The 24,946-nt window shown below is 42.6% G+C and overlaps 1 long non-coding RNA gene across 1 annotated transcript; it reads left to right on the top strand.

Annotated features, from left to right (window-relative positions):
* The first annotated feature begins 12,820 nt into the window (after positions 1-12,820).
* Positions 12,821-18,657, top strand: LOC118367368 (uncharacterized). The gene is made up of 3 exons (XR_004822108.2): positions 12,821-13,138; positions 14,251-14,365; positions 17,447-18,657. It is a non-coding gene; the product is annotated as an uncharacterized LOC118367368 (long non-coding RNA).
* The last annotated feature ends 6,289 nt before the right edge of the window (positions 18,658-24,946 follow it).

Here is a 24,946-nt window from a genome sequence, read left to right as displayed (position 1 = left end):
GGCAAGTGACTATATTTTCAACCAAATAGGAGAGGCTATCCCTACAGTGGGATGTCACACACAGACACAACCCTCGCTCCACGAACCAGGGGGCCAATATGACTGGCAAATAGATGTAAACCTGTGAGTGTCTCTATCCAAAACACAAGCCTACACAGTACAGTATACAGTACAAATCCGAGTCAGCAGAGAAGCAAAACAGAAACATGTGCCCTTGACGCTGCCTATACTAGAGGGGTTGGACCTAAATGTGGGATTGGCCTGTATCAAAATGAACAGATGAGGATTTCACACTCCACCATCATTCGGGTAGGAGATAGTGAATGTGTACATTGTTAAAAAACTGTATATATATAATATGACATTTGTAATGTCTTTATTGTTTTGAAACTTCTGTATGTGTGATGTCTACTGTTAATTTTTATTGTTTATTTCACTTTATATATTATCTACCTCACTTGCTTTGGCAATGTTAACACGTTTCCCATGCCAATAAAGACATTGAATTGAATGTGCTGTCTTCTATCGCGCAGGTCTCACACGTTGGACGGGGTGCGCCTTTTTCAAATAGTGGAGACCTAATGGAATTCCCTATAGGCAGGTTGCACTTAATGGACAAGAAACGGAAATTAACGAATGAAAACAAAGTGAAAGCAGCCTTTCAACTGAAAAGAAACAAGAGCCACCGTAGATGTGTTATGAAACAACTGAACTACCGAGACACCATAAGGGATGGTTGTCCATCTCCACCCTGCAAACTCCATACATTCCGCTGAGTTCATGTGACTAGCATGAAGGGGGAGGGGATGGCAAATGTTAAGCTATACACATAGGCCTACTAGCCGTTATTTGAGGGTAACTACCCAAATGGGGACTAGCTGGGAAGAGGAGGGAGTGGGAAAGTTTCACACAAGGAGAACAAATTATGGAGAGGGTAAAGCAACCTAAACGGAAAGAGGAAGATGGGGGTTGCTGAGAGTTCTGCTATTTGTTCTAGGATAGTGTTGACAAGAGGAATAGATATGAACATTCAACATTTCTTTAGGCCTATTTAAGCAATTTGTAGTTGTATTTAAGACACAACGCAGAGTGCCTGGATACAGCCCTTAGCCGTATATTGGTCTCGGTAGTTCAGTTGTTTCATAACACATTTACTTACGGTGGCTGTTTCTTTTCAGTTGGTATATTGGCCATATACCACAAACCCCTGAGGTGCCATATTGCTATTATAAACTGGTTACATAATACACCGGTTAACGTAATTATAGCAGTAAAAATACATGTTTCGTCATACCCGTGGTATACCCTGGTGAAGACAGCTTGTCTGTCGATACGATGGTTATTATATTATTGCATCTGAGCTCCTAGAGTGTGCGGCTCTCCCTTTTCTTTTTCATACCGTCTGGTATACCGTGACTGTCAGCCAATCAGCACCCAGTTTATAATAATGTATAGCTTCTGTCTTCCATCACCATGGCATTAGACCAGGGGCCAGAAGTGTGACACCAATCAGGCTCCCGAGAACTGGAGTTGCCCATCCCTGCCTTAGACTAGAGTTCCAACTAAGTACAACTTGCCTACACTGCAGAGCGCTAAACTAACCATTTGGTGTGCTAAATGTCTGTCGGTTGCGCGTTGGCCTAATAACCTATTTTCAGTCAACGAAAGCGATACAATACTTTCATGTATAGGACAAAATTATTAATGACCAATAAAGAAACATTCTTTCTCCGACTAGAAATACGTGTAATCGATCACACTAGGCGATCATATTCTATTCAGACGGGTCTGTGCGACCTGTACCCACACTTAAATGTCTTGCGCGCTCATGTCTCAGATTGCCCCACCCACCTCATGTATCTATAGGCTGGCCTGGTTTCCTATATTGCTTGATTAGTGAACATCGTGTGCTTGTACTCCCTCAATAGTTTGGGCACGTTTCAACCAGCTCAATCCGAGCAGTTGCAGGTCAGTTCAAACTACAGGTTTTTAAATGAAACTTTTGCGCGACAATTAGTTTTTGTTAAATATATTTTAAATATGTCCACATATGATTTCCAATAGTTTGTAATTGGTTGACTCCATGATTAATTAGCTAACAATGGAAATGAGCACGTACTGGAGGTGTAGAACACTTGTTGAATTGTGTTATATTACATTTGGAGGGAAAAGAGAACAGATTGTTTACGCCCCAAATCAAATCAAATTGTATTTGTCACATACACATGGTTAGCAGATGTTAATGCGAGTGTAGCGAAATGCTTGTGCTTCTAGTTCCAACAATGCAGTAATAACCAACAAGTCATCTTACTAACAATTCCAAAACTACTGTCTTATACAGAGTGTAAGGGGATAAAGAATATGTACATAAAGATATATGAATGAGTGATGGTACAGAGCAGCATAGGCAAGTTACAGTAGATGGTATCGAGTACAGTATATACATATGAGATGAGTATGTAAACAAAGTGGCATAGTTAAAGTGGCTAGTGATACATGTATAAACATAAGGATGCAGTAGATGATATAGTGTACAGTATATACGTATGCATATGAGATGAATAATGTAGGGTATGTAACATTATATTAGGTAGCGTTGTTTAAAGTGGCTAGTGATATATTTTACATCATTTCCCATCAATTCCCATTATTAAAGTGGCTGGAGTTGAGTCAGTGTCAGTGTGTTGGCAGCAGCCACTCAATGTTAGTGGTGGCTGTTTAACAGTCTGATGGCCTTGAGATAGAAGCTGTTTTTCAGTATCTCGGTCCCAACTTTGATGCACCTGTACTGACCTCGCCTTCTGGATGATAGCGGGGTGAACAGGCAGTGGCTCGGGTGGTTGTTGTCCTTGATGATCTTTATGGCCTTCCTGTAACATCGGGTGGTGTAGAGGGCAGGTAGTTTGCCCCCGGTGATGCGTTGTGCAGACCTCACTACCCTCTGGAGAGCCTTACGGTTGTGGGCGGAGCAGTTGCCGTACCAGGCCAGGATGCTCTCGATTGTGCATCTGTAGAAGTTTGTGAGTGCTTTTGGTGACAAGCCAAATTTCTTCAGCCTCCTGAGGTTGAAGAGGCGCTGCTGCGCCTTCTTCACGATGCTGTCTGTGTGAGTGGACCAATTCAGTTTGTCTGTGATGTGTATTTCGAGGAACTTAAAACTTACTACCCTCTCCACTACTGTTCCATCAATGTGGATAGGGGGGTGTTCCCTCTGCTGTTTCCTGAAGTCCACAATCATCTCCTTAGTTTTGTTGACGTTGAGTGTGAGGTTATTTTCCTGACACCACACTCCGAGGGCCGTCTCGTCGTTGTTGGTAATCAAGCCTACCACTGTTGTGTCGTCCGCAAACTTGATGATTGAGTTGGAGGCGTGCATGGCCACGCAGTCGTGGGTGAACAGGGAGTACAGGAGAGGGCTCAGAACGCACCCTTGTGGGGCCCCAGTGTTGAGGATCAGCGGGGTGGAGATGTTGTTGCCTACCCTCACCACCTGGGGGCGGCCCGTCAGGAAGTCCAGTACCCAGTTGCACAGGGCGGGGTCGAGACCCAGGGTCTCGAGCTTGATGACGAGCTTGGAGGGTACTATGGTGTTGAATGCCGAGCTCCTCTTGTCCAGATGGGTTAGGGCAGTGTGCAGTGTGGTTGAGTTTGCATCGTCTGTTGACCTATTTGGGCGGTAAGCAAATTGGAGTGGGTATTGGGTGTCAGGTAGAGAGGAGGTGATATGGTCTTTGACTAGTCTCTCAAAGCACTTCATGATGACGGAAGTGAGTGCTACGGGGCGGTAGTCGTTTAGCTCAGTTACCTTAGCTTTCTTGGGAACAGGAACAATGGTGGCCCTCTTGAAGCATGTGGGAACAGCAGACTGGTATAGGGATTGATTGAATATGTCCGTAAACACACCAGCCAGCTGGTCTGCGCATGCTCTGAGGGCGCGGCTGGGGATGCCATCTGGGCCTGCAGCCTTGCGAGGTTTAACACGTTTAAATGTTTTACTCACCTCGGCTACAGTGAAGGAGAGTCCGCATGTTTTCGTTGCAGGCCGTGTCAGTGGCACTGTATTGTCCTCAAAGCGGGCAAAAAAGTGATTTAGTCTGCCTGGGAGCAAGACATCCTGGTCCGTGACTGGGCTGGTTTTCTTCTTGTCGTCCGTGATTGACTGTAGACCCTGCCACATACCTCTTGTGTCTGAGCCGTTGAATTGAGATTCTACTTTGTCTCTATACTGACGCTTAGCTTGTTTGAAAGCCTTGCGGAGGGAATAGCTGCACTGTTTGTATTCGGTCATGTTACCAGTCACCTTGCCCTGATTAAAAGCAGTGGTTCGCGCTTTCAGTTTCACGGGAATGCTGCCATCAATCTAACTCAATCATCAAGTTTGCAGATGACACAACAGTAGTGGGCTTGATTACCAACAACGGCGAGACAGTCTACAGGGAGGAGGTGAGGGCACTTGGAGTGTGGTGTCAGGAAAACAACCTCTCCTTTATTTTGTTGACGCTGAGTGAGATGATCGTGGACTTCAGGAAACAGCAGATGGAGCACCCCCCAGATCATGGACAAACTGAAATGGTCCACCCACACAGACAGCGTGGTGAAGAAGGCGCAATAGCGCCTCTTCAACCACAGGAGGCTGAAGAAATTTGGCTTGTCACCCAAAACTCTGACTAACTTTTACAGATCCACAATCGAGAGCATCCTGTCGGGCTGTATCACAACCTGGTACAGCAACTGCTCTGCCCTCAACTGCAAGGCCCTCCAGAGGGTGGTGCGGTCTGCACAACGCATCACCGGGAGCAAACTACCTGCCCTCCGTGATACCTATAGCACCGATGTCACAGGAAGGCCAAAAAGATAATCAAAGACAACCACCTGAGCTACTGCCTGTTCACCCCGTTACCATCCAGAAAGCGAGGTCAGTACAGGTACATCAAAGCTGGTCCTTCTGTAGCTCAGTTGGTAGAGCATGGCGCTTGTAACGCCAGGGTAGTGGGTTCGATTCCCGGGACCACCCATACGTAGAATGTATGCACACATGACTGTAAGTCGCTTTGGATAAAAGCGTCTGCTAAATGGCATATATTATTATATTATTATATTAAAGCTGGGACTGAGAGATCTCAAGGCCATCAGACTGCTAAATAGCAATCACTAACTTGGAGAGGCTGCTGGCTAAATGGAAACCCAATCACTGGCCACTTTAACAAATGGATCACTAGTCACTTTATACAATGCCACTTGAATAATGTTTACATATCTTACATTACTCATATCATATGTATATACTGTATTTTACACCATCTATTGCACCTTGTCTATGCCACACGGCCATCACCCATCCATATATTTATATGTACATATTCTCATTCACCCCCTTTTTTGTGGGGGGATTTGTGTGTGTGTTAGGTAGTTGTTGGGGATTTGTTAGATTACTTGTTAGATATTACTGTGCCGTCTGAACCAGAAGCACAAGCATTTCCCTACACTTGCATTAACATCTGCTAACCATGTGTATGTGACCAATACATTTTTATTTTATTTGGTAAATCAAAAAGGTTTTACTAAATTTTGTTAGTTTAACTGAGAAAAGTACTACTACATGTGTAAATACTGTAACTGTAATGGTCGTTGTTCACACATATGCTAGAGGCAGGTGGCAGCAGTGATCCTTCATTCCAGGTTTGAGGTGGTGGTGTAGGGGCTTTGACTGGGAAAAGCTAGGAGAACAATGTGGTCATTTAAAATGGCAGTGGCATGTCTGGAGGGGAGGGGTCATATAGGGGGATGATGGGTGGCATGGTATGTGAAGTTCTGTAACAGCGTTTCTGGTTAATTACATGCCAGGGATTGGCATAACTTCATGCGCGGGTGTTTGTCATTGGAATTTGCTGCTTGGTTGTTTTTCAAAAGCACAAAAGGCCTATATGTTCACCTCTCACCAAGTACTAGCTATGTTGGTTAAAAGTAGCTATTTGGCTCTTGTTTAGAATGCCTCTAGGCCTATATGCATGGACTGTATGCATTAACTATACAATCTAGTTCTGAATAAGTTTGACCTTTTTTCCGGACTAACCTGATAGCTGACCTTTCACATGTTCACTTCTGGTGCTGTATCTCCGATCAGACTACACGTCCCCCATCCACCCCTCCCACATGAGTCGAGAGTGCATAATATGGTGATAATGTGGTGATAATGTATTGATATGTGAGGTTCCTAGAAGCATCAAGCATTATGCCATCTTTACATTCATTCATTCATCTACATGATCATTGTCTCAATGCCAATTGATGATTGTCATCACACTCCCCCCTGCCTGCTTTTCTCCCACTGACATGTCAACTCTGGGTAGTAGGTGTTCTAAGCTGCATTCAAATTGGCCTTACACTTATGGCCAGCCCAGTTGGTTCCCATTTACTTCAAATGGCTTGTGCTAATGGTTTTGATTGTCCAGAAGCCTTGTTTTACAAGCCACACTGCAAAGATGTGATGGAAATGGTGGCCCTCCTATTTCCAAGAAAATCTATCCTAATGAGGAAATATGGAAACGGTAGTGCACACACTACGGTCATAATGAGGAAATATGGAAACTGTAGTGCACACACTACGGTCATAATGAGGAAATATGGAAACGGTAGTGCACACACTACGGTCATAATGAGAAAATATGGAAACTGTAGTGCACACACTACGGTCATAATGAGGAAATATGGAAACGGCAGTGCACACACTACGGTCATAATGAGGAAATATGGAAACGGTAGTGCACACACTACGGTCATAATGAGGAAATATGTAAACTGTAGTGCACACTACGGTCATAATGAGGAAATATGGAAACGGTAGTGCACACACTACGGTCATAATGAGGAAATATGGAAACTGTAGTGCACACACTACGGTCATAATGAGGAAATATGGAAACGGTAGTGCACATACTACGGTCATAATGAGGAAATATGGAAACGGCAGTGCACACACTACGGTCATAATGAGGAAATATGGAAACGGTAGTGCACACACTACGGTCATAATGAGGAAATATGGAAACGGCAGTGCACACACTACGGTCATAATGAGGAAATATGGAAACGGTAGTGCACACACTACGGTCATAATGAGGAAATATGGAAACGGCAGTGCACACACTACGGTCATAATGAGGAAATATGGAAACGGTAGTGGACACTACGGTCATAATGAGGAAATATGGAAACGGTAGTGCACACACTACGGTCATAATGATGAAATATGGAAACGGCAGTGCACACACTACGGTCATAATGAGGAAATATGGAAACGGTAGTGCACACACTACGGTCATAATGAGGAAATATGGAACCGGTAGTGCACACACTACGGTCATAATGAGGAAATATGGAAACGGTAGTGCACACACTACGGTCATAATGATGAAATATGGAAACGGCAGTGCACACACTACGGTCATAATGAGGAAATATGGAAACGGTAGTGCACACACTACGGTCATAATGAGGAAATATGGAAACGGTAGTGCACACACTACGGTCATAATGATGAAATATGGAAACGGCAGTGCACACACTACGGTCATAATGAGGAAATATGGAAACGGTAGTGCACACACTACGGTCATAATGATGAAATATGGAAACGGCAGTGCACACACTACGGTCATAATGAGGAAATATGGAAACGGTAGTGCACACACTACGGTCATAATGAGGAAATATGGAAACGGTAGTGCACACTACGGTCATAATGAGGAAATATGGAAACGGCAGTGCACACACTACGGTCATAATGAGGAAATATGGAAACGGTAGTGCACACACTACGGTCATAATGAGGAAATATGGAAACGGTAGTGCACACACTACGGTCATAATGAGGAAATATGGAAACGGTAGTGCACACACTACGGTCATAATGAGGAAATATGGAAACTGTAGTGCACACACTACGGTCATAATGAGGAAATATGGAAACGGTAGTGCACACACTACGGTCATAATGAGGAAATATGGAAACGGTAGTGCACACACTACGGTCATAATGATGAAATATGGAAACGGCAGTGCACACACTACGGTCATAATGAGGAAATATGGAAACGGTAGTGCACACACTACGGTCATAATGAGGAAATATGGAAACGGCAGTGCACACACTACGGTCATAATGAGGAAATATGGAAACGGTAGTGCACACTACGGTCATAATGAGGAAATATGGAAACGGTAGTGCACACTACGGTCATAATGATGAAATATGGAAACGGCAGTGCACACTACGGTCATAATGAGGAAATATGGAAACGGTAGTGCACACTACGGTCATAATGAGGAAATATGGAAACGGTAGTGCACACACTACGGTCATAATGAGGAAATATGGAAACGGTAGTGCACACACTACGGTCATAATGAGGAAATATGGAAACGGCAGTGCACACACTACGGTCATAATGAGGAAATATGGAAACGGCAGTGCACACTACGGTCATAATGAGGAAATATGGAAACGGCAGTGCACACTACGGTCATAATGAGGAAATATGGAAACGGCAGTGCACACACTAGGGTCATAATGAGGAAATATGGAAACGGTAGTGCACACACTACGGTCATAATGAGGAAATATGGAAACGGCAGTGCACACACTACGGTCATAATGAGGAAATATGGAAACGGTAGTGCACACACTATGGTCATAATGAGGAAAAATGGAAACGGCAGTGCACACACTACGGTCATAATGAGGAAATATGGAAACGGTAGTGCACACTACGGTCATAATGAGGAAATATGGAAACGGCAGTGCACACACTACGGTCATAATGAGGAAATATGGAAACGGTAGTGCACACTACGGTCATAATGAGGAAATATGGAAACGGTAGTGCACACTACGGTCATAATGAGGAAATATGGAAACGGCAGTGCGCACACTACGGTCATAATGAGGAAATATGGAAACGGCAGTGCGCACACTACGGTCATAATGAGGAAATATGGAAACGGCAGTGCGCACACTACGGTCATAATGAGGAAATATGGAAACGGCAGTGCGCACACTACGGTCATAATGAGGAAATATGGAAACGGCAGTGCACACACTAGGGTCATAATGAGGAAATATGGAAACGGCAGTGCACACACTAGGGTCATAATGAGGAAATATGGAAACGGTAGTGCACACTACGGTCATAATGAGGAAATATGGAAACGGCAGTGCACACACTACGGTCATAATGAGGAAATATGGAAACGGCAGTGCGCACACTACGGTCATAATGAGGAAATATGGAAACGGCAGTGCACACACTAGGGTCATAATGAGGAAATATGGAAACGGTAGTGCACACTACGGTCATAATGAGGAAATATGGAAACGGCAGTGCACACTACGGTCATAATGAGGAAATATGGAAACTGTAGTGCACACACTACGGTCATAATGAGGAAATATGGAAACGGTAGTGCACACACTACGGTCATAATGAGGAAATATGGAAACTGTAGTGCACACACTACGGTCATTATGAGGAAATATGGAAACGGCAGTGCAAACACTAGGGTCATAATGAGGAAATATGGAAACGGTAGTGCACACTACGGTCATAATGAGGAAATATGGAAACGGCAGTGCACACACTACGGTCATAATGAGGAAATATGGAAACGGTAGTGCACACTAGGGTCATAATGAGGAAATATGGAAACGGCAGTGCACACACTACGGTCATAATGAGGAAATATGGAAACGGTAGTGCACACACTACGGTCATAATGATGAAATATGGAAACGGTAGTGCACACACTAGGGTCATAATGAGGAAATATGGAAACGGTAGTGCACACTACGGTCATAATGAGGAAATATGGAAACGGTAGTGCACACACTACGGTCATAATGAGGAAATATGGAAACTGTAGTGCACACACTACGGTCATTATGAGGAAATATGGAAACTGTAGTTCACACACTACGGTCATAATGAGGGAATATGGAAACTGTAGTGCACACACTAGGGTCATGTGACGTGGAGGGTAGGTCTTTAAGCCCGGTAAGCGCTGGGGAGAATGGAGATCACACAACTTTTAAATCAATCAGATTTATGATGTGTTGTAATGCTGATGCGGAGTCGTTGCTATCAGATCGGTGGCTCTGAGGAGAGATTGAAGCTCTGATGGTAGCACAGTCTCAGCTGCTGATGCCTCCAGCTCTCACCATTTATCAGCCCACATCCCTCAGTGGAGAAACCCCCGAGTTGTTTTAGATGGGAACAGTAGGGGGAGTGAGGATGCAGGAAGGAGCTATGGAAGGCTGTCATTGGCTGTGAGTTTGGGGGCATGTTGTATGTGCTCACGAGACTGGTGCAGCAGAAACATGAATCTAATGACAGTTTTACTGCTCCTGTGTCTGAGAGAGAGATTTGAATACTGCAAAAATATCCTCTGTTTACAATGTAAAACACCAAATAATGCATGCAAAGCAGAATTAGGCTGCTATTTATCAAAATCCAGAAAAGATACATTAAATTCTACAACCAGCTAAAAGGAAGCGATTCACAAACCTTCCATAACAAAAATCACCTACAGAGAGATGAACCTGGAGAAGAATCCCCTAAGCTACCTGGTCCTGGGGCTCTGTTCACTAACACAAACTGAGCCACAGGACAGCAACACAATTGAACCCAACCAAATCATGAGAAAAGATAATTACTTGACACATTGCTCAATTTGTCGTCAAACTAGAATGCTATTTGGCCCTAAACAACGAGTACACAGTGGCAGAATACCTGACCACTGTGACTGACCCAAACTTAAAGAAAGCTTTGACTATGTACAGACTCAGTGAGCATAGCCTTTCTGTTGAGAGAGGCCGCCGTAGGCAGACCTGGCTCTCCAGAGAAGACAGACCATGTACACTGCCCACAAAATGAGGTGGAAACTGAGCTGCACTTCCTAACCTCCTGCCAAATGTATGACCATCTTAGAGAAGCATGTTTCCTTCAGATGACACAGATCAACAAAGATTTTAAAAACAACCCCAATTTTGATAAACTCCCATATCTACTGGGTGGAATACCACAGTGTGCCATCACAGCAGCAATATTTGTGACCTGTTGCCATAAGAAAAGGGCAACCCGTGAAGAACAAACGCCATTGTAAATGCAACCCATATTTGTTTATTTGACCTTTTGTACTTTAACCATTTGCACATCATTACAACACTGTATATAGACATTTGAAATGTCTTTTACTCTTTTGGAACTTCTGGGGTAATGTTTAATGTCAATTTGTATTGTTTATTTCACTTGTGTTTTTTTAAATCTACTTCACTTGCTTTGGCAATGTGAACGTATGTTTCCCATGCCAATAAAGCTCTTAAATTGAATTGAGAGAGAGATTAGATATTTTTGGAGGGCTGCTGCTGCTCTCGCTCGCTCGCTCTCTCTCCCCATCCCATCTCATTTGTGTTTTTCCATAGCCTCTCTGTCCCTCTCTTCCTGGTCTGACAGCAGCTCTTTGGCAGGCATTTTATAGCTTGATCTGAAATGTCATGTCATTTGAGAGGATGTATTGACGAGCGTGGCTGTCTCTTTCACTGTACTAATATTTTTAATAGATTTAGCCTATATCCGAACCTCGACATCCAAAACGTTCCAGAGCTACAATTCCCCAAATTGGTTTACCAGACAAGTGTCCCTGATTTTTTTTTTGTCAATTTAAATTACATTGGATAGATTGACATCAGTATGTTCTTTATTCGCTTTGAGAATGTTGACCGAGAACCTGTTCAAAGCCAAAGATTGACTTAATTTAATCTCCTCATCGGATTATTTGAAAGGAGACCCAACAATCAGATTACTTTATTTTAAGGTTGTTTATCGGACCCCTGCTTTGCTGACAGATTTAAAAGAAAGCTTTGGATTGGTCTACTGTGTGATCTTGGCCACAAGGTGATTGGCCATGAATCTCTGTAGTAACACATTTTTTGATAGTTGAGTAGTGAAGGAACCCTTCAAAGATATAGAACACATCAAATAGCATTGCCCAAAGGGACATTGATCTAGCATGGCATGATGATGGGACACTACTACAAGGCTGTGAGGTCATTGTCCATTTAACAGTATGGATGTCAAGCAATGTCATAATTTGGCATGAAGCCATGGACATAATTAAAAGTAAGATTCTGGTGACGTAAACATTCGTTTCATAATTGTTTGGAAGATTTCTGGCAGAGAAACTGAAACTCTTAGCCCAGTGAAATGGAAGGAGTTTATGTAACACCAAAACAAACTCCATGACTCCACAATCATAAAGGTGAAATTACCCACTAATGTGAACGATGCTGTTCTTCCGAGTCCACATGAACAAGGAGAGGTCAGTTCTGGAAGGCAAATCCTGATCTTTCTCACATATCATTCCTGAGGTCAGGTCAACGTTGTTACATAATCCAATGCGTTGACACACATGTTCCCTTAGACGTGTGCCTTTTAAGCGTATGAACTCTTTATTTGTATTTTTTTTTCTCTTTCCACTTTGTTGGCTGGATGAGCAAATACCATCTGACAGGTCGCAAAGAGTTTTTACACTATGGGGAGGTGGGTTGGGCTTATGTGTGTTAGAGCGCAAGCCACAGAGATTGATGCATTTCGACAGCTGTGTGTGTGTGTGTGTGTGTGTGTGTGTGTGTGTGTGTGTGTGTGTGTGTGTGTGTGTGTGTGTGTGTGTGTGTGTGTGTGTGTGTGTGTGTGTGTGTGTGTGTGTGTGTGTGTGCGTGTGTGCGTGTGTTGGGCAAGTCTGCAGATCTGGTTGGGTGAGACCGGGCTATATAAAAGGGCGGAGCACAAAGCTGAAGCTTTCTCAGTAGTTCTCCCGTCACACTGTTGGGTACCCAAACTACCAGGTGCTCTTTGGTTGGCTGGTCGCTAGATGGTTGGAGGTTAGACTGGCCAGTTGGAGTAGCAGCCACAGGATCTTTACCACCACAGAGCCTGTGGAAGGTGTGGAGGATCCAACTTTTTTTTTCACGACTGCATTCCGGACCGCCTTTTCCCCCTGGAGCAAGTCGGAAACCCTGAATTTCAAGTCATTTTTTGCCGCATTCCTCCTTTTTGCCTGACCAAAAGGGTGTAATCGCAACCAGGTTGGCATATGAATCCCTCACGTTTCTACCTTCCCTGCACACTGCCAGCTGTTCCCCTTGCCTCCCCAGTGAAATTGTTGTTATTGATGCGGTGAACTTGGTGAACTTTGACATAAGACCCATGTTATTGGTCATGGAGAGATGCATTTAGATGGTGGCATAATGAGTTAGTTAGGATCTCTTTAGTGGTGGTGTGCCTTCCCTTCCCTACCCCACCACCACACACAGCTGGTCCTGTTTACTTGACTTGTGAGTTGGAGCACTATCGCTCAGTTTTCCGCATCTCGCAGGAATGTACTTCAAAGCAAGCCACTCAAGCAGTTGGAAGTAAAGAAAAAAATACAATTGAACATTTTTTTTTTAAAAGGATAGAACTGGGCTCTTTCCAATTATGGTTGTCACTTTTGAATAAGATCTGTAATATTTTCCTGAATTTAGTGTTGAGGGAATTCCTTAAATTGGCATGATAACAATCAAGATGACCTCTCATTACATGTGATATCTTCAGAGGCTGAATGAATGTAACGTTTTTCGACTCGTGTCCAAGTTTGCGGCTTCGTGAATAGCAGCATTGTTTCCCTCGTCAGATCTAGTTCAGGCATGCCGATTAGAGATTATTATTACATTTTTTTTTAAAGGTTCTGAGAAATGGTGTCAGGTCCAAAACCAGACCAGATGTTAGTTCTGACGATGGCACTCTTTTCTGGATGGGTTTGTCTGCAAATAGACTAGACTGCACTGGACATGACCGGATCAGGGAGACTGGGTTTGTTCATAGTCCTCGCCTCAGGCAAGATCTGTTCCCTTCCTCAAAGCCGTTCAGATGGTTTGAGTTTATTTGCAAGCATAGAAAACTGCCTCGTTTCTCATAATGCCACTCTGTCGCCGGTATCAAACTTGAAGATAGGCTTTGGTTTAATTTGTAAGCACACTTTTGTCTTCCTCAGTGTTCAACAAAGTTTAGTTTGATGCTATTGTCTTCTACTTGGATGGTTCTAAAAACACTTTTTTTTTTATTGAGGCATCCGTATGCCTCTACACATGGGATGAATTATGGTTTCCTATTGGCTTAGTGGGCCGATGGAGTGACTCCATTATCTCTTTCTCTTCAGGTCTCCAGACCAGAGCTGCATCAACACACCGCGCAAAGAAACCAACCCCAGACCCACGACAGACATGATCATCAGACTGGGCAGGCTGACCCCTGGATACTTCCGCCTCCTACAGGTTTGTAAACTATTGACGGCCTTTCATTGGGGTTTTGTGTGTGCCTAATACTGTATGAATTCATGCGGAAGGAAATATATTGACATTTCTCTACTTATTGATATGAAAAACCGCCATTCAAGTTCAGAAAAACAGTATTGTGTTCTAGAGTCGCAGATGCATTAGAAATGAGTCATATGGGCAGCATATCCGCTCCCACCCAGTCAATGAAATTCCTATTCTCCTTGCCACAGTTTGGTATTTGCTGATCTTTACGCTTGAATAACAATGGCCATGACCAATTATTTATTTATTTGTGTTTTTTTTTTGTTGAATAGAGTCCTTGTTGACTTAGGAAATGTCAGCTAAGATGTATCTCTTATGAGGGAGTTATGATTCACTCGACTTGGAATGTAAGAGCAGCGTGACAAGGTTTAACTTCCCCCTTGGCTCAGATGTGGATGTAAGCAAAATGAAAAATGGACCACGTCAGAGTATTTGAGCGTTACTCCAAGGCCATGGTTTCTCTCCTCACATCCCGTAGCTAAAAGCTAATGAAAACGGCCTCTAATCCTCTTAAAATTAAGTAGTGTTTTCCCCCTTATTGCCTGAGTTCTACTGTGGACTCTAAACGGTGCAAGTGACCAGTTGTTAAAACGGCATGACCAACACTAACTTGTCATGTTGAATTCAGCCAGGCGGGAATCTGGGCCTGGTGTATAATAGTAGCCACTTTCCCCAGGACCCCCCATCTGCGACGCACAATCTGCTTTCATCAACAAAGCCACTGATATGATTAGCATTGACGCTAATGCTAGTGATATTATTTCCTCCCCCTTTCTTTTGTTCCTCCTCCGCCGAAATAATCCTTTACGGCCATGAATGTGATGCATGTCATCATTTGTGTAACGTGTTTTCTCTGATATTTTAACTAATTTGAAAACAAATACCCCAAATACAGACTTTAGGAGAAAGTGACTCGTTGTTACATAAAATTACACGTGTTGCTGTGATAATTGCTTTGTGGTAGGAGGAATTGAATATGTGTGATGGTAGTGAGGACTTCTCTGCATTCTGGTTTGAATTTATGGTTCATGATGGTTATTACGCTTTCAGATACAGTAAGTTGAAGTTGGAAGTTTACATGCACTTAGGTTGGAGTCATTAAAACTCGTTTTAATAACAGATTACTTCACGTATAATTCACTGTATCACATTTCCAGTGCATCAGAAGTTTACATACGTTGACTGTGCCTTTTAAACAGCTTGGAAAATTCCAGAAAATGATGTCATGGCTTTAGAAGCTTCTGATTGACTCAAATTATGTCAATTAGCCTATTGGAGGTGTAACTGTGGATGTATTTCAAGGCCTACCTTCAAACTCAGTGCCTCTATGCTTGACATCATAGGAAAATCAAAATAAATCAAGACCTAAGAAAAACAATCGTAGACCTCCACAAGTCTGGTTCATCCTTGGGAGCAGTTTCCAAACACCTGAAGGTAGCATGTTCATCTGTACAAACAGACTGTCCAGGAGTTGGCAGATACTTTAGTCCAGGTCTGGGAGGAGATCCCTCAGGAGACCATCCGCCACCTCATCAGGAGCATGTCCAGGCATTGTAGGGAGGTCATACAGGCACGTGGAGGCCACACACACTACTGAGCCTCATTTTGACTTGTTTTAAGGACATTACATCAAAGTTGGGTCAGCCTGTAGTGTGGTTTTCCACTTTAATTTTGAGTGTGACTCCAAATCCAGACCTCTATGGGTTGATAAATTTGATTTCCATTGATCATTTTTGTGTGATTTTGTTGTCAGCACATTCAACTATGTAAAGAAAAAAGTATTTAATAAGAATATTTCATTCATTCAGATCTAGGATGTGTTATTTTAGTGTTCCCTTAATTTTTTGGAGCAGTGTATATAACTGTTTGGTCATAATGTCCATGCATATGTTTGGAGGAAAAAGGGGGAAGCTTGCAAGCTGAAGAACACCATCCCAACTGTGAAGCACGAGGGTGGCAGCGTCATGTTGTGGTGCTGCTTTGTTGCAGGAGGCACTGGTGCACTTCACAAAATAGATGGCATCATGAGGAAGAAAAAGTATGTGGATTTATTGAAGAAACATCCCAAAACTCCAGTCAGGAAGTTAAAGCTTGGTCGCAAATGGGTCTTCCAAATGGACAATGACCCCAAGCATACTTCTAAAGTTGTGTCAAAATGGCTTAAGGGATACAAAGTCAAGGTATTGGAGTTGCCATCACAAAGCCCTGACCTCAAGCCTATAGAAAATGTGTGGGCAGAACTGAAAAAGCATGTGCGAGCAAGGAGGCCTACAAACCTGACTCAGTTACACCAGCTCTGTCAGGAGGAATGGGCCAAAATTAACTTACTGTGAAAGGCTACCGGAAACATTTGACCCAAGTTAAACCATTTAAATGCAATGCTACCAAACACTAGTGTGTATCTGACAATAAAAGCTTAAATAAATCATTCTCTCTACTATTGTTCTGACATTTCACATTAAAATAAAGTAGTGACTAACCTAAAACAGGGAATTTTTACTAGGATTAAATGTCAGGAATTCTGAAAAACTGAGTTTAAATGTATTTGGCTAAGGTGTATGTAAACTTCTGACTTCAACTGTACATCTGGTTAGTAAATCAAGATTCTCCATTTTATTTTATTTTTTAAATGTATTGTACCTTTTTATTTAACTAGGTAATAAGAACAAGTTCTTATTTACAATGACTGCCTAGGAACAGTGGGTTAACTGCCTTGTTCAGGGGCAGAACGACAGATTTTTAAATTGTCTGCTCGGGGATTCGATTTAGCAACCTTTCGGTTACTGGCCCAACACTCTAACCACTAGGCTACCTGCCGCCCAGGTAGCGGTATTGTTTTTGAAAGGAAGAAGCTTTATTGCATTTTTTTGTTCTGTACATTTTCATGTTTCATCACATTCAATTATCTTTTTATAGAATCTTTGACTTAAATGTTGCCTAAGGCATTGGTTTTGCTTTTCCAGATTTGGTTCAGATATGTTCTCTGACCCATATGTTGATAACTCAACTTTTGCCTTTTGTGTGTCCTCTCTACAGAGACAGGTGGCGGGTGAGGTGCAGACCCAGCCACAGGACCGCGCAGTCAACCAGATAGCCATGATGCTGGCCATCATGGGCCTGAGCCTGTCCTACTACAGTGCCAAACAGATGACCGAGAAGGTCCAGAGGCTCCAGAAGAGAAGAGATCCCCATACCCCCTGAAGAGACCCCCCCCCCATGGAGATGACAGTGTCGGTGTCCAGAACAACACCTTTTCGTTCAGACACTGGAGTTTTACTGGGATCACTCTCAATGCGAGGAGAATTCGGGGGCTGCTGCTGTTAAGGGTATCTTAATTTTTCACCCCAATGGATGTTGGGAGGACCTTGTGGGTCGATTAAAAAAAAAATGGGGGGTGTATGTGGGAAAGGCCCATGGTGGGGTTTGTGTGGTCCTGATAAAGTTTGGGTGGTAAAAAGTACAACCAGCTGTCTCTGGTCAGGCTGGGCCCCTGCTTCAGTCGTTGCCAGGGTACATGCGTGCAGGGTGCCGTCAATACTGTTCTGAGCTAAAAAGGGATAGAGAAATGCTTAATTGAATATTCTAATGTACTGTGAATCTTGCCAGTGAATCTTGCCAACTATATGACAGTTTGTCTAAAATAACTGAACAGTAATTATTTTTTAAGGGAAGGCTATCTGCACTTGAGATGCATCTAGTAATGACTGAAGGCGGGCCCGTAGTGTGGTTGAAAGTGGGAAGAAAGGAACCCTCTTAGGTTTTTTGTAATTCCTTATTGTTAAAAAAATTAAAGTGAGCCATGTGAACTAGATGTGGAAGAGTCTCAAACTGGTCAATAATTCCACACATGTTCAATATCTGTTAATGTCAGACACAAACAATCGTACATTACTGGTGAAATTAAGTATTTTAACGTTTTGGGAACTTGCTTATCCAAATATATGAAAGAAAGGCACTTCAATCACAACTTTGTTTTTCACAATGTTTCTATATTAAAGTCTTGATAAAAATGTGTGGCTTTCTTTAAAGAACTCAATCTGCAATAGCTACTAGGTGTTACCACAAATATTCTAACTTTAGTAAACGTTGCATGGGTGTGCGGCTTTTAATCTCTTCGTTAATACTGTCACATTCAGTTTTTTTAAAGGATGATAACCATGAATGTATATTTCTATGATGTTTTTATAGAAAAGCTGTGACTTGAATAAAGCTGTGACTTGAATAATAAGAACTGTGGCAGTTTAGTAATGATTTTAAGGTGTTTGGGAATTTTGGAAAAAACGACTTGAACAAGCATTTTATCACTATTTAGTTTAGGGGAACTTCTTTAATCTCAATTTTTTTCTGTGAAAAGACGATCTTGCCCCACCATTTCAGCTCAATAGCTGCTTGGTTGGATTTGGCATATTAGACTCTTGCAGCACCACTTCCTGTATCGCAGGGTGTCTGGTGTCCGCAGGAGTGTGCAGTCTGCACGCAACAGGAAGTGTTCAGGCCTCCAGACAGCCGTTGTCTTCATAACTGGGGCATCTTTATCTGTAGTCTGTACCAGTTTGCCCTCAAATCCGTTGCCCCTCCTGCACCAATTTAACAGTGGTGGCAAAATCACAGGGCAATGTTTTAATCTATACCGAAAAAAATATAAACGCAATAATTTCAACGATCTTACTGAGTTACAGTTCATATAAGGAAATTGATTTATTGAATTTTCTTTGCCCCTAATCTATGGATTTCACATGACTGGGCAGGGGTGCAGCCATGGGTGGGCCTGGGAGAGCATAGGCCTCCACTTGAGAGACTGGCTCACCCACTGGCAGCCAGGCCCAGCCAATCAGAATTATTCTTTCAGCACAAAGGGCTTTAATGCATACAGAATTACTCCTCAGTTTCGTCGGCTGTCTGGGTGGCTGGTCTCAGACGATCCCGCAGGTGAAGAAGCCTGATGTGGAGGTCCTGGGCTGGCGTTATTACACTTGGTCTGCGGTTGTGAGGTCGGTTGGATGTACGGCTAATTCTCTAAAATTACGTTGGAGGTGGTTTATAGTAGAGAAATGAACATTCATTTATCTCTGGTGGACATTCTTGCAGTCAGCATGCCAATTGCACACTCCCTCAAAACTTGAGACATCTGTGGCATTGTGTTGTGTGACAAAACTGCACATTTTAGTGGCCTTTTATTGTCCCCAGCACAAGCTGCACCTGCGTAATGATCATGTTGTTTAATCAGCTTCTTGATATGCCACACCTGTCGGGTGGATGGATTATCTTTGCAAAGGAAAAATGCTCCCTAATAGGGATGTAACAAATTTGTCCCCAAAATGTGAGGTAAATACACTTTCTGTGCATTTGGAAAATTTCTGTGATATTTTATTTCAGCTCATGAAACATGGGACCAACACTTTACATGCTGTGTTTATATTTTTGTTCAGTATGTTTTGCTTTAAAACTGTCAGACAGTTTGTTAATAGAGAAAAGCAGCAAAATCTGAATTGTTACTATACGTTCTCCAATGGCACTCATTTTAGAATGTGTGGAGATTATACATCCCGAGGGTTAGAGGAAGACTCATGCACCGGTTAAACATCAGCCATTCTGAGGCCCCTCCTTGTCTGTTCCATGTTATCTCTACAGAATGTTCTCTTCTATACCTGGGTAGACTGTACAGAAGCTATGCATCTGAGGTACTTATAGCATGACCATGTTAGGGAGGGTGAGAGGGTAGTGGTGACTGATGAGGACTTCAGAGAAGAGGGACTGGGGTTGAAAGCTGTTTGTGTACGGTGTGTTGATTCACCAGTCCAGTTCTTTATACAAGTTATTTTGAAGAATGCTTTTTTTTTTTTTTGTCAGGACAAAATAAGAAAATAGTTGGAATGGCAATGGTGAGTTGGTACAAATGGATCTAAGGAATAGTTTATTTCCTCATTGTCCTCCTTTAAAGTTTAGGAAGATGAGTATAAAGGAGATAGATATTGAGCTCTTAAAAAATTTGGAAGATATAAGAATGTTTTAATGATCGAAGGATCATTGCTTGCGCTTAAGTGATGTTTGTCAGAACTAGGAGAAAGTATGTGTAGTGTTAGAATGTTCCATGTTGAGTGTTAGGAATTTGTGTTCAAGTAGTTATATGAATAGGTTTAACCTGTCACATTATAGAGAAGTCTGAATTGTCCTTGTTTTGGTTGGCTTTTGAAAACCAGTCTGATAGATTAGCCCCAAGCCACCAATAGCAATAATGAAACTGTTAGCACTTTTAGCAGTAGACAAAATATTGTCGATTTCCCTCTGAATGATCTTCAGTCAGGCAGATAGCTTGATCAACTGGGGATCACATCAAAATCGCTTTGTTTATTCATGGCAAGCCCAGAGAAGGCAGATTGGAGCCTGCTATTCTCCACATTTCCTCTTCAACTAACGAGTCAGTGGGCTAAAGCTAGAGAATGCATGCTCATTGCTCGCTCAGACGCTCACTTGCAGATGTGATGCTCTGTGACAGGCCAGGGATGGGGCCTCGTTGGGTGACACGTGTCCCTCTGCCCATGGCCCTAGCCCCCCTCCACCCTACCATTCTGTCTGGCCATCACTGGGCAAAAACACCACATTGGTGTCTCCATGACAAACCTAAAAGAAGCGTTCTCATTGGCTATCCAGTGATGCGTCACAGAAATCGGCCCAGATATGAGCCACAGAGGCAAAGGGATGGGGTTCAGGTTGGTGGGGGAGAAATTCAGGGCTGGGGAAATGTCTACTGCTATGATGCTCCAACATGCTTCCTTTTTAACCACAAGTAAGGGAGGAGGTCAAAGAATAGCACTTATGGGAGAAGTGAGAACAAAGTGGCCTTCCAAGTCTAAACATAACAATTCTTGAGTGAGAGGATTTGTCAGAGAAGGTTCCAGAAATGTGTGTTTTCTGCAAATGCTATATTACTTTGTGGTGCCTGAGTGGGTTGGGCAAACCCCCTTTCCCTTTCCCTACGAAATGATTTGTTGAATTGCTAGTCCTCTGTATCTGTGATCATTGATTCTAGTCTTTAGTTTTTGTTATTTAAAAAAAAATGTAACATGGCAAAAACAAATGTATAAGTAAATGAATGGCTACTGGGACAGTGGAAAGGCTTGCAAAATGAATACCACTCAAAAGGACACAGTATCTGCTCACAGACATGTACTTATTAACTCTATAAGTGTTTTATAGGACCTTTATTTTCACAAATACACACCCACACCCCATCCGGTCAGTCTCTAGCATCCACAGTAGGTTGGTGGCACCTTAATGAACGTGCTCGTGGTAATGACTGGAGCAGAATCAGTGGAATACTATCAAACACATGGTTTCCATTCCATTTGCGCCACTCCGGACATTATTATGAGCCGTATGCTCCTTTTGATTTTCCGTTGCAAAACGTTTTGCTACAGTGGGCCCTAATGAATACGACACTGGTGGCAACCCCACCACTGTTACTCCGTTACCAAGACACAGATTGAGGATCAGTGCACCCTCCCCAAATCTTGACATTAGCTGGTGAAATACAAAAACTGACCTTAGATCATTTCCACCCTCTGCCATGGCAGCCTTTGGCCTGGTGAGCCATTAATGTAGGGCAGCATGTTCCCCCTCATAATCTAGCTGTTTTTTTTACCATCTGTCTATCGAAAACTTTTTTAATCAGGATTTTGTGAAAGCTGCTTAACTCTATGATTATCTCTCTGGACTCAAACATTGTTTACTTATGGCCTGTTATGGTTTTCCCATGGTTTTATTACGACCATATATGTAAATGTATACATATTCAGTGCCTTGCAAAAGTTTTCATCCCCCTTGGCGTTTTTCCTATTTTGTTGCATTACAACCTGTAATTTAAATGGATTTTTATTTGGATTTCATGTAATGGACATACATAACATAGTCAAAATTTGTGAACTGAAATGAAAAAAATTACTTGTTCCATTTTTGTTTTTGTTAATAAACGGAAAAGTGATGCATGCATATGTATTCACCCCCTTTGCTATGAAACCCCTAAGTAAGATCTGGTGCAACCAATTACCTTCAAAAGTCACATAATTACTTAAACAAAGTCCACCTGTGTGCAATCTGTCACATGATCTGTCACATGATCTCAGTATATATACACCTGTTCTGAAAGGCCCCAGAGTCTGCAACACAACTAAGCAAGGAGCACCACCAAGCAAGCTGCACCATGAAGACCAAGGAGCTCTCCAAACAGGTCAGGGACAAAGTTGTAGAGAAGTACAGATCAGGATTGGGTTATAAAACAATATGCAAAACTTTGAACATCCCACAGAGGCACCATTAAATCTATTATTAAAAATGGAAAGAATATGGCAACACAAGAAACCTTCCAAGAGAGGGCCACCCACCACAACTCACAGACCAGACAAGGGGGACATTAATTAGAGAGGCAACAAAGATAACCCTGAAGGTGCTGCAAAGCTCCACAGCGGAGATTGTAGTATCTGTCCATAGGACCACTTTAAGCCGTACACTCCACAGAGTTGGGCTTTATAGAAGAGTGGACAGAAAAAGCAATTGCTTAATAAAGAAACAAATAAGCAAACACGTTTGCCAAAAGGCACGTGGGAGACTACCCAACCATATGGAAGAAGGTACTCTGGTCAGATGAGACTAAAATTGAGCTTTTTGGCCACCAAGGAAAATGCCATGTCTGGCGCAAACCCAACACCTCTCATGACCCCGAGAACACCATCCCCACAATGAAGCGTGGTAGTGGCAGCATCATGCTGTGGGGATGTTTTTCATAGGCAGGGACTGGGAATACAGGGACATTCTTGAGGGATACCTGTTTCAGTCTTCCAGAGATTTGAGACTGGGACGGAGGTTCACCTTCCAACAGGACAATTATTTCTTGTTTGTTTCACAATAAAACATATTTTGCATCTTCAAAGTGGTAGGCATGTTGTATAAATAAAATGATACAAACAAAATACAAAATAAATTTACATTTCAGGATGTAAGGCAAAAAATAGGAAAATGCCAAGGGGGTATTCGCAAGACACAGTATCTCTGTTTTTTGTGGTAATCTTTTTAGCTTTTTCTATTTAGACTTGTTCGCTACTGTCTGGTACTTGTTACTGTTTGCTACTGTCTGGTACCTGTTACTGTTAGCTACTGTCTATTACCTGTTACTGTTAGCGACTCCCGAGTGGCGCGGCGGTCTAAGGCACTGCATCTCAGTGCAAGACTACATCACTACAGTCCCTGGTTTGAGTCCAGACTGTATCACATCCGGCCGTGATTGGGAGTCCCATAGGGTGGCGCACAATTGGCCCAGCGCCTTATGGGTTTGGCCAGAGTAGGCCGTCATTGTAAATAAGAATTTGTTCTTAACTGACTTGCCTAGTTAAATAAAGGTTAAATAAAAAAATACTTTCTGGTAACTGTCACTATTAGCTACTTTCTGGTACATGTTACTATTAGCTACTGTCTGGTACCTGTTACTGTTAGATACTGTCTGGTACCTGTTACTGTTAGTTACTGTCTGGTACCTGTTACTGTCTGGTACCTGTTACTGTTAGCTACTGTCTGGTACCTGTTACTGTTAGCTACTGTCTGGTACCTGTTACTGTTAGTTACTGTCTGGTACCTGTTAGTTACTGTCTGGTACCTGTTACTGTTAGTTACTGTCTGGTACCTGTTACTGTCTGATACCTGTTACTGTTAGTTACTGTCTGGTACCTGTTACTGTTAGTTACTGTCTGGTACCTGTTACTGTCTGGTACCTGTTACTGTTAGTTGCTGTCTGGTACCTGTTACTGTTAGTTACTGTCTGGTACCTGCTACTGTCTGGTACCTGTTACTGTTAGTTACTGTCTGGTACCTGTTACTGTTAGTTACTGTCTGGTACCTGTTACTGTTAGTTACTGTCTGGTACCTGTTACTGTTAGTTACTGTCTGGTACCTGTTACTGTTAGTTACTGTCTGGTACCTGTTACTGTTAGTTACTGTCTGGTACCTGTTACTGTTAGTTACTGTCTGGTACCTGTTACTGTCTGGTACCTGTTACTGTTAGTTGCTGTCTGGTACCTGTTACTGTTAGTTACTGTCTGGTACCTGTTACTGTCTGGTACCTGTTACTGTTAGTTGCTGTCTGGTACCTGTTACTGTTAGTTACTGTCTGGTACCTGCTACTGTCTGGTACCTGTTACTGTTAGTTACTGTCTGGTACCTGTTACTGGAAAACAGAAAAAGAAAGAACCCTCTACTGGGCATCAAGATCACAGTTCTAAAAGGGATTCTTTGTTAGGTGTAAATCTACCCCTACAATAAAATAAGTCCAGATTGACCTAAGGACAGAATGGGTTCTTGCCAGATGTCATGTTTGGTGCAGATAACCTCATCATTGTTCAAATTATTTTGAAACAAAGATTACACAAGGCAAACATCTTATGTCAATGTTGAGCTCAGAAATGTCCTTACAATGTTTCCCTGTTTCTTCGTAAAAATCAATGCACTGAGCGATTTAAGTATGAGCATACTAAAAGTGACCATCTGGGT

Source organism: Oncorhynchus keta, chromosome 34 (genome assembly GCF_023373465.1).
Source record: "Oncorhynchus keta strain PuntledgeMale-10-30-2019 chromosome 34, Oket_V2, whole genome shotgun sequence".
Taxonomy (NCBI): Eukaryota; Metazoa; Chordata; class Actinopteri; order Salmoniformes; family Salmonidae; genus Oncorhynchus; species Oncorhynchus keta.
The sequence above is the reverse complement of the archived record's forward strand: the minus strand, read 5'-3'. Positions and strand labels throughout refer to the sequence as shown.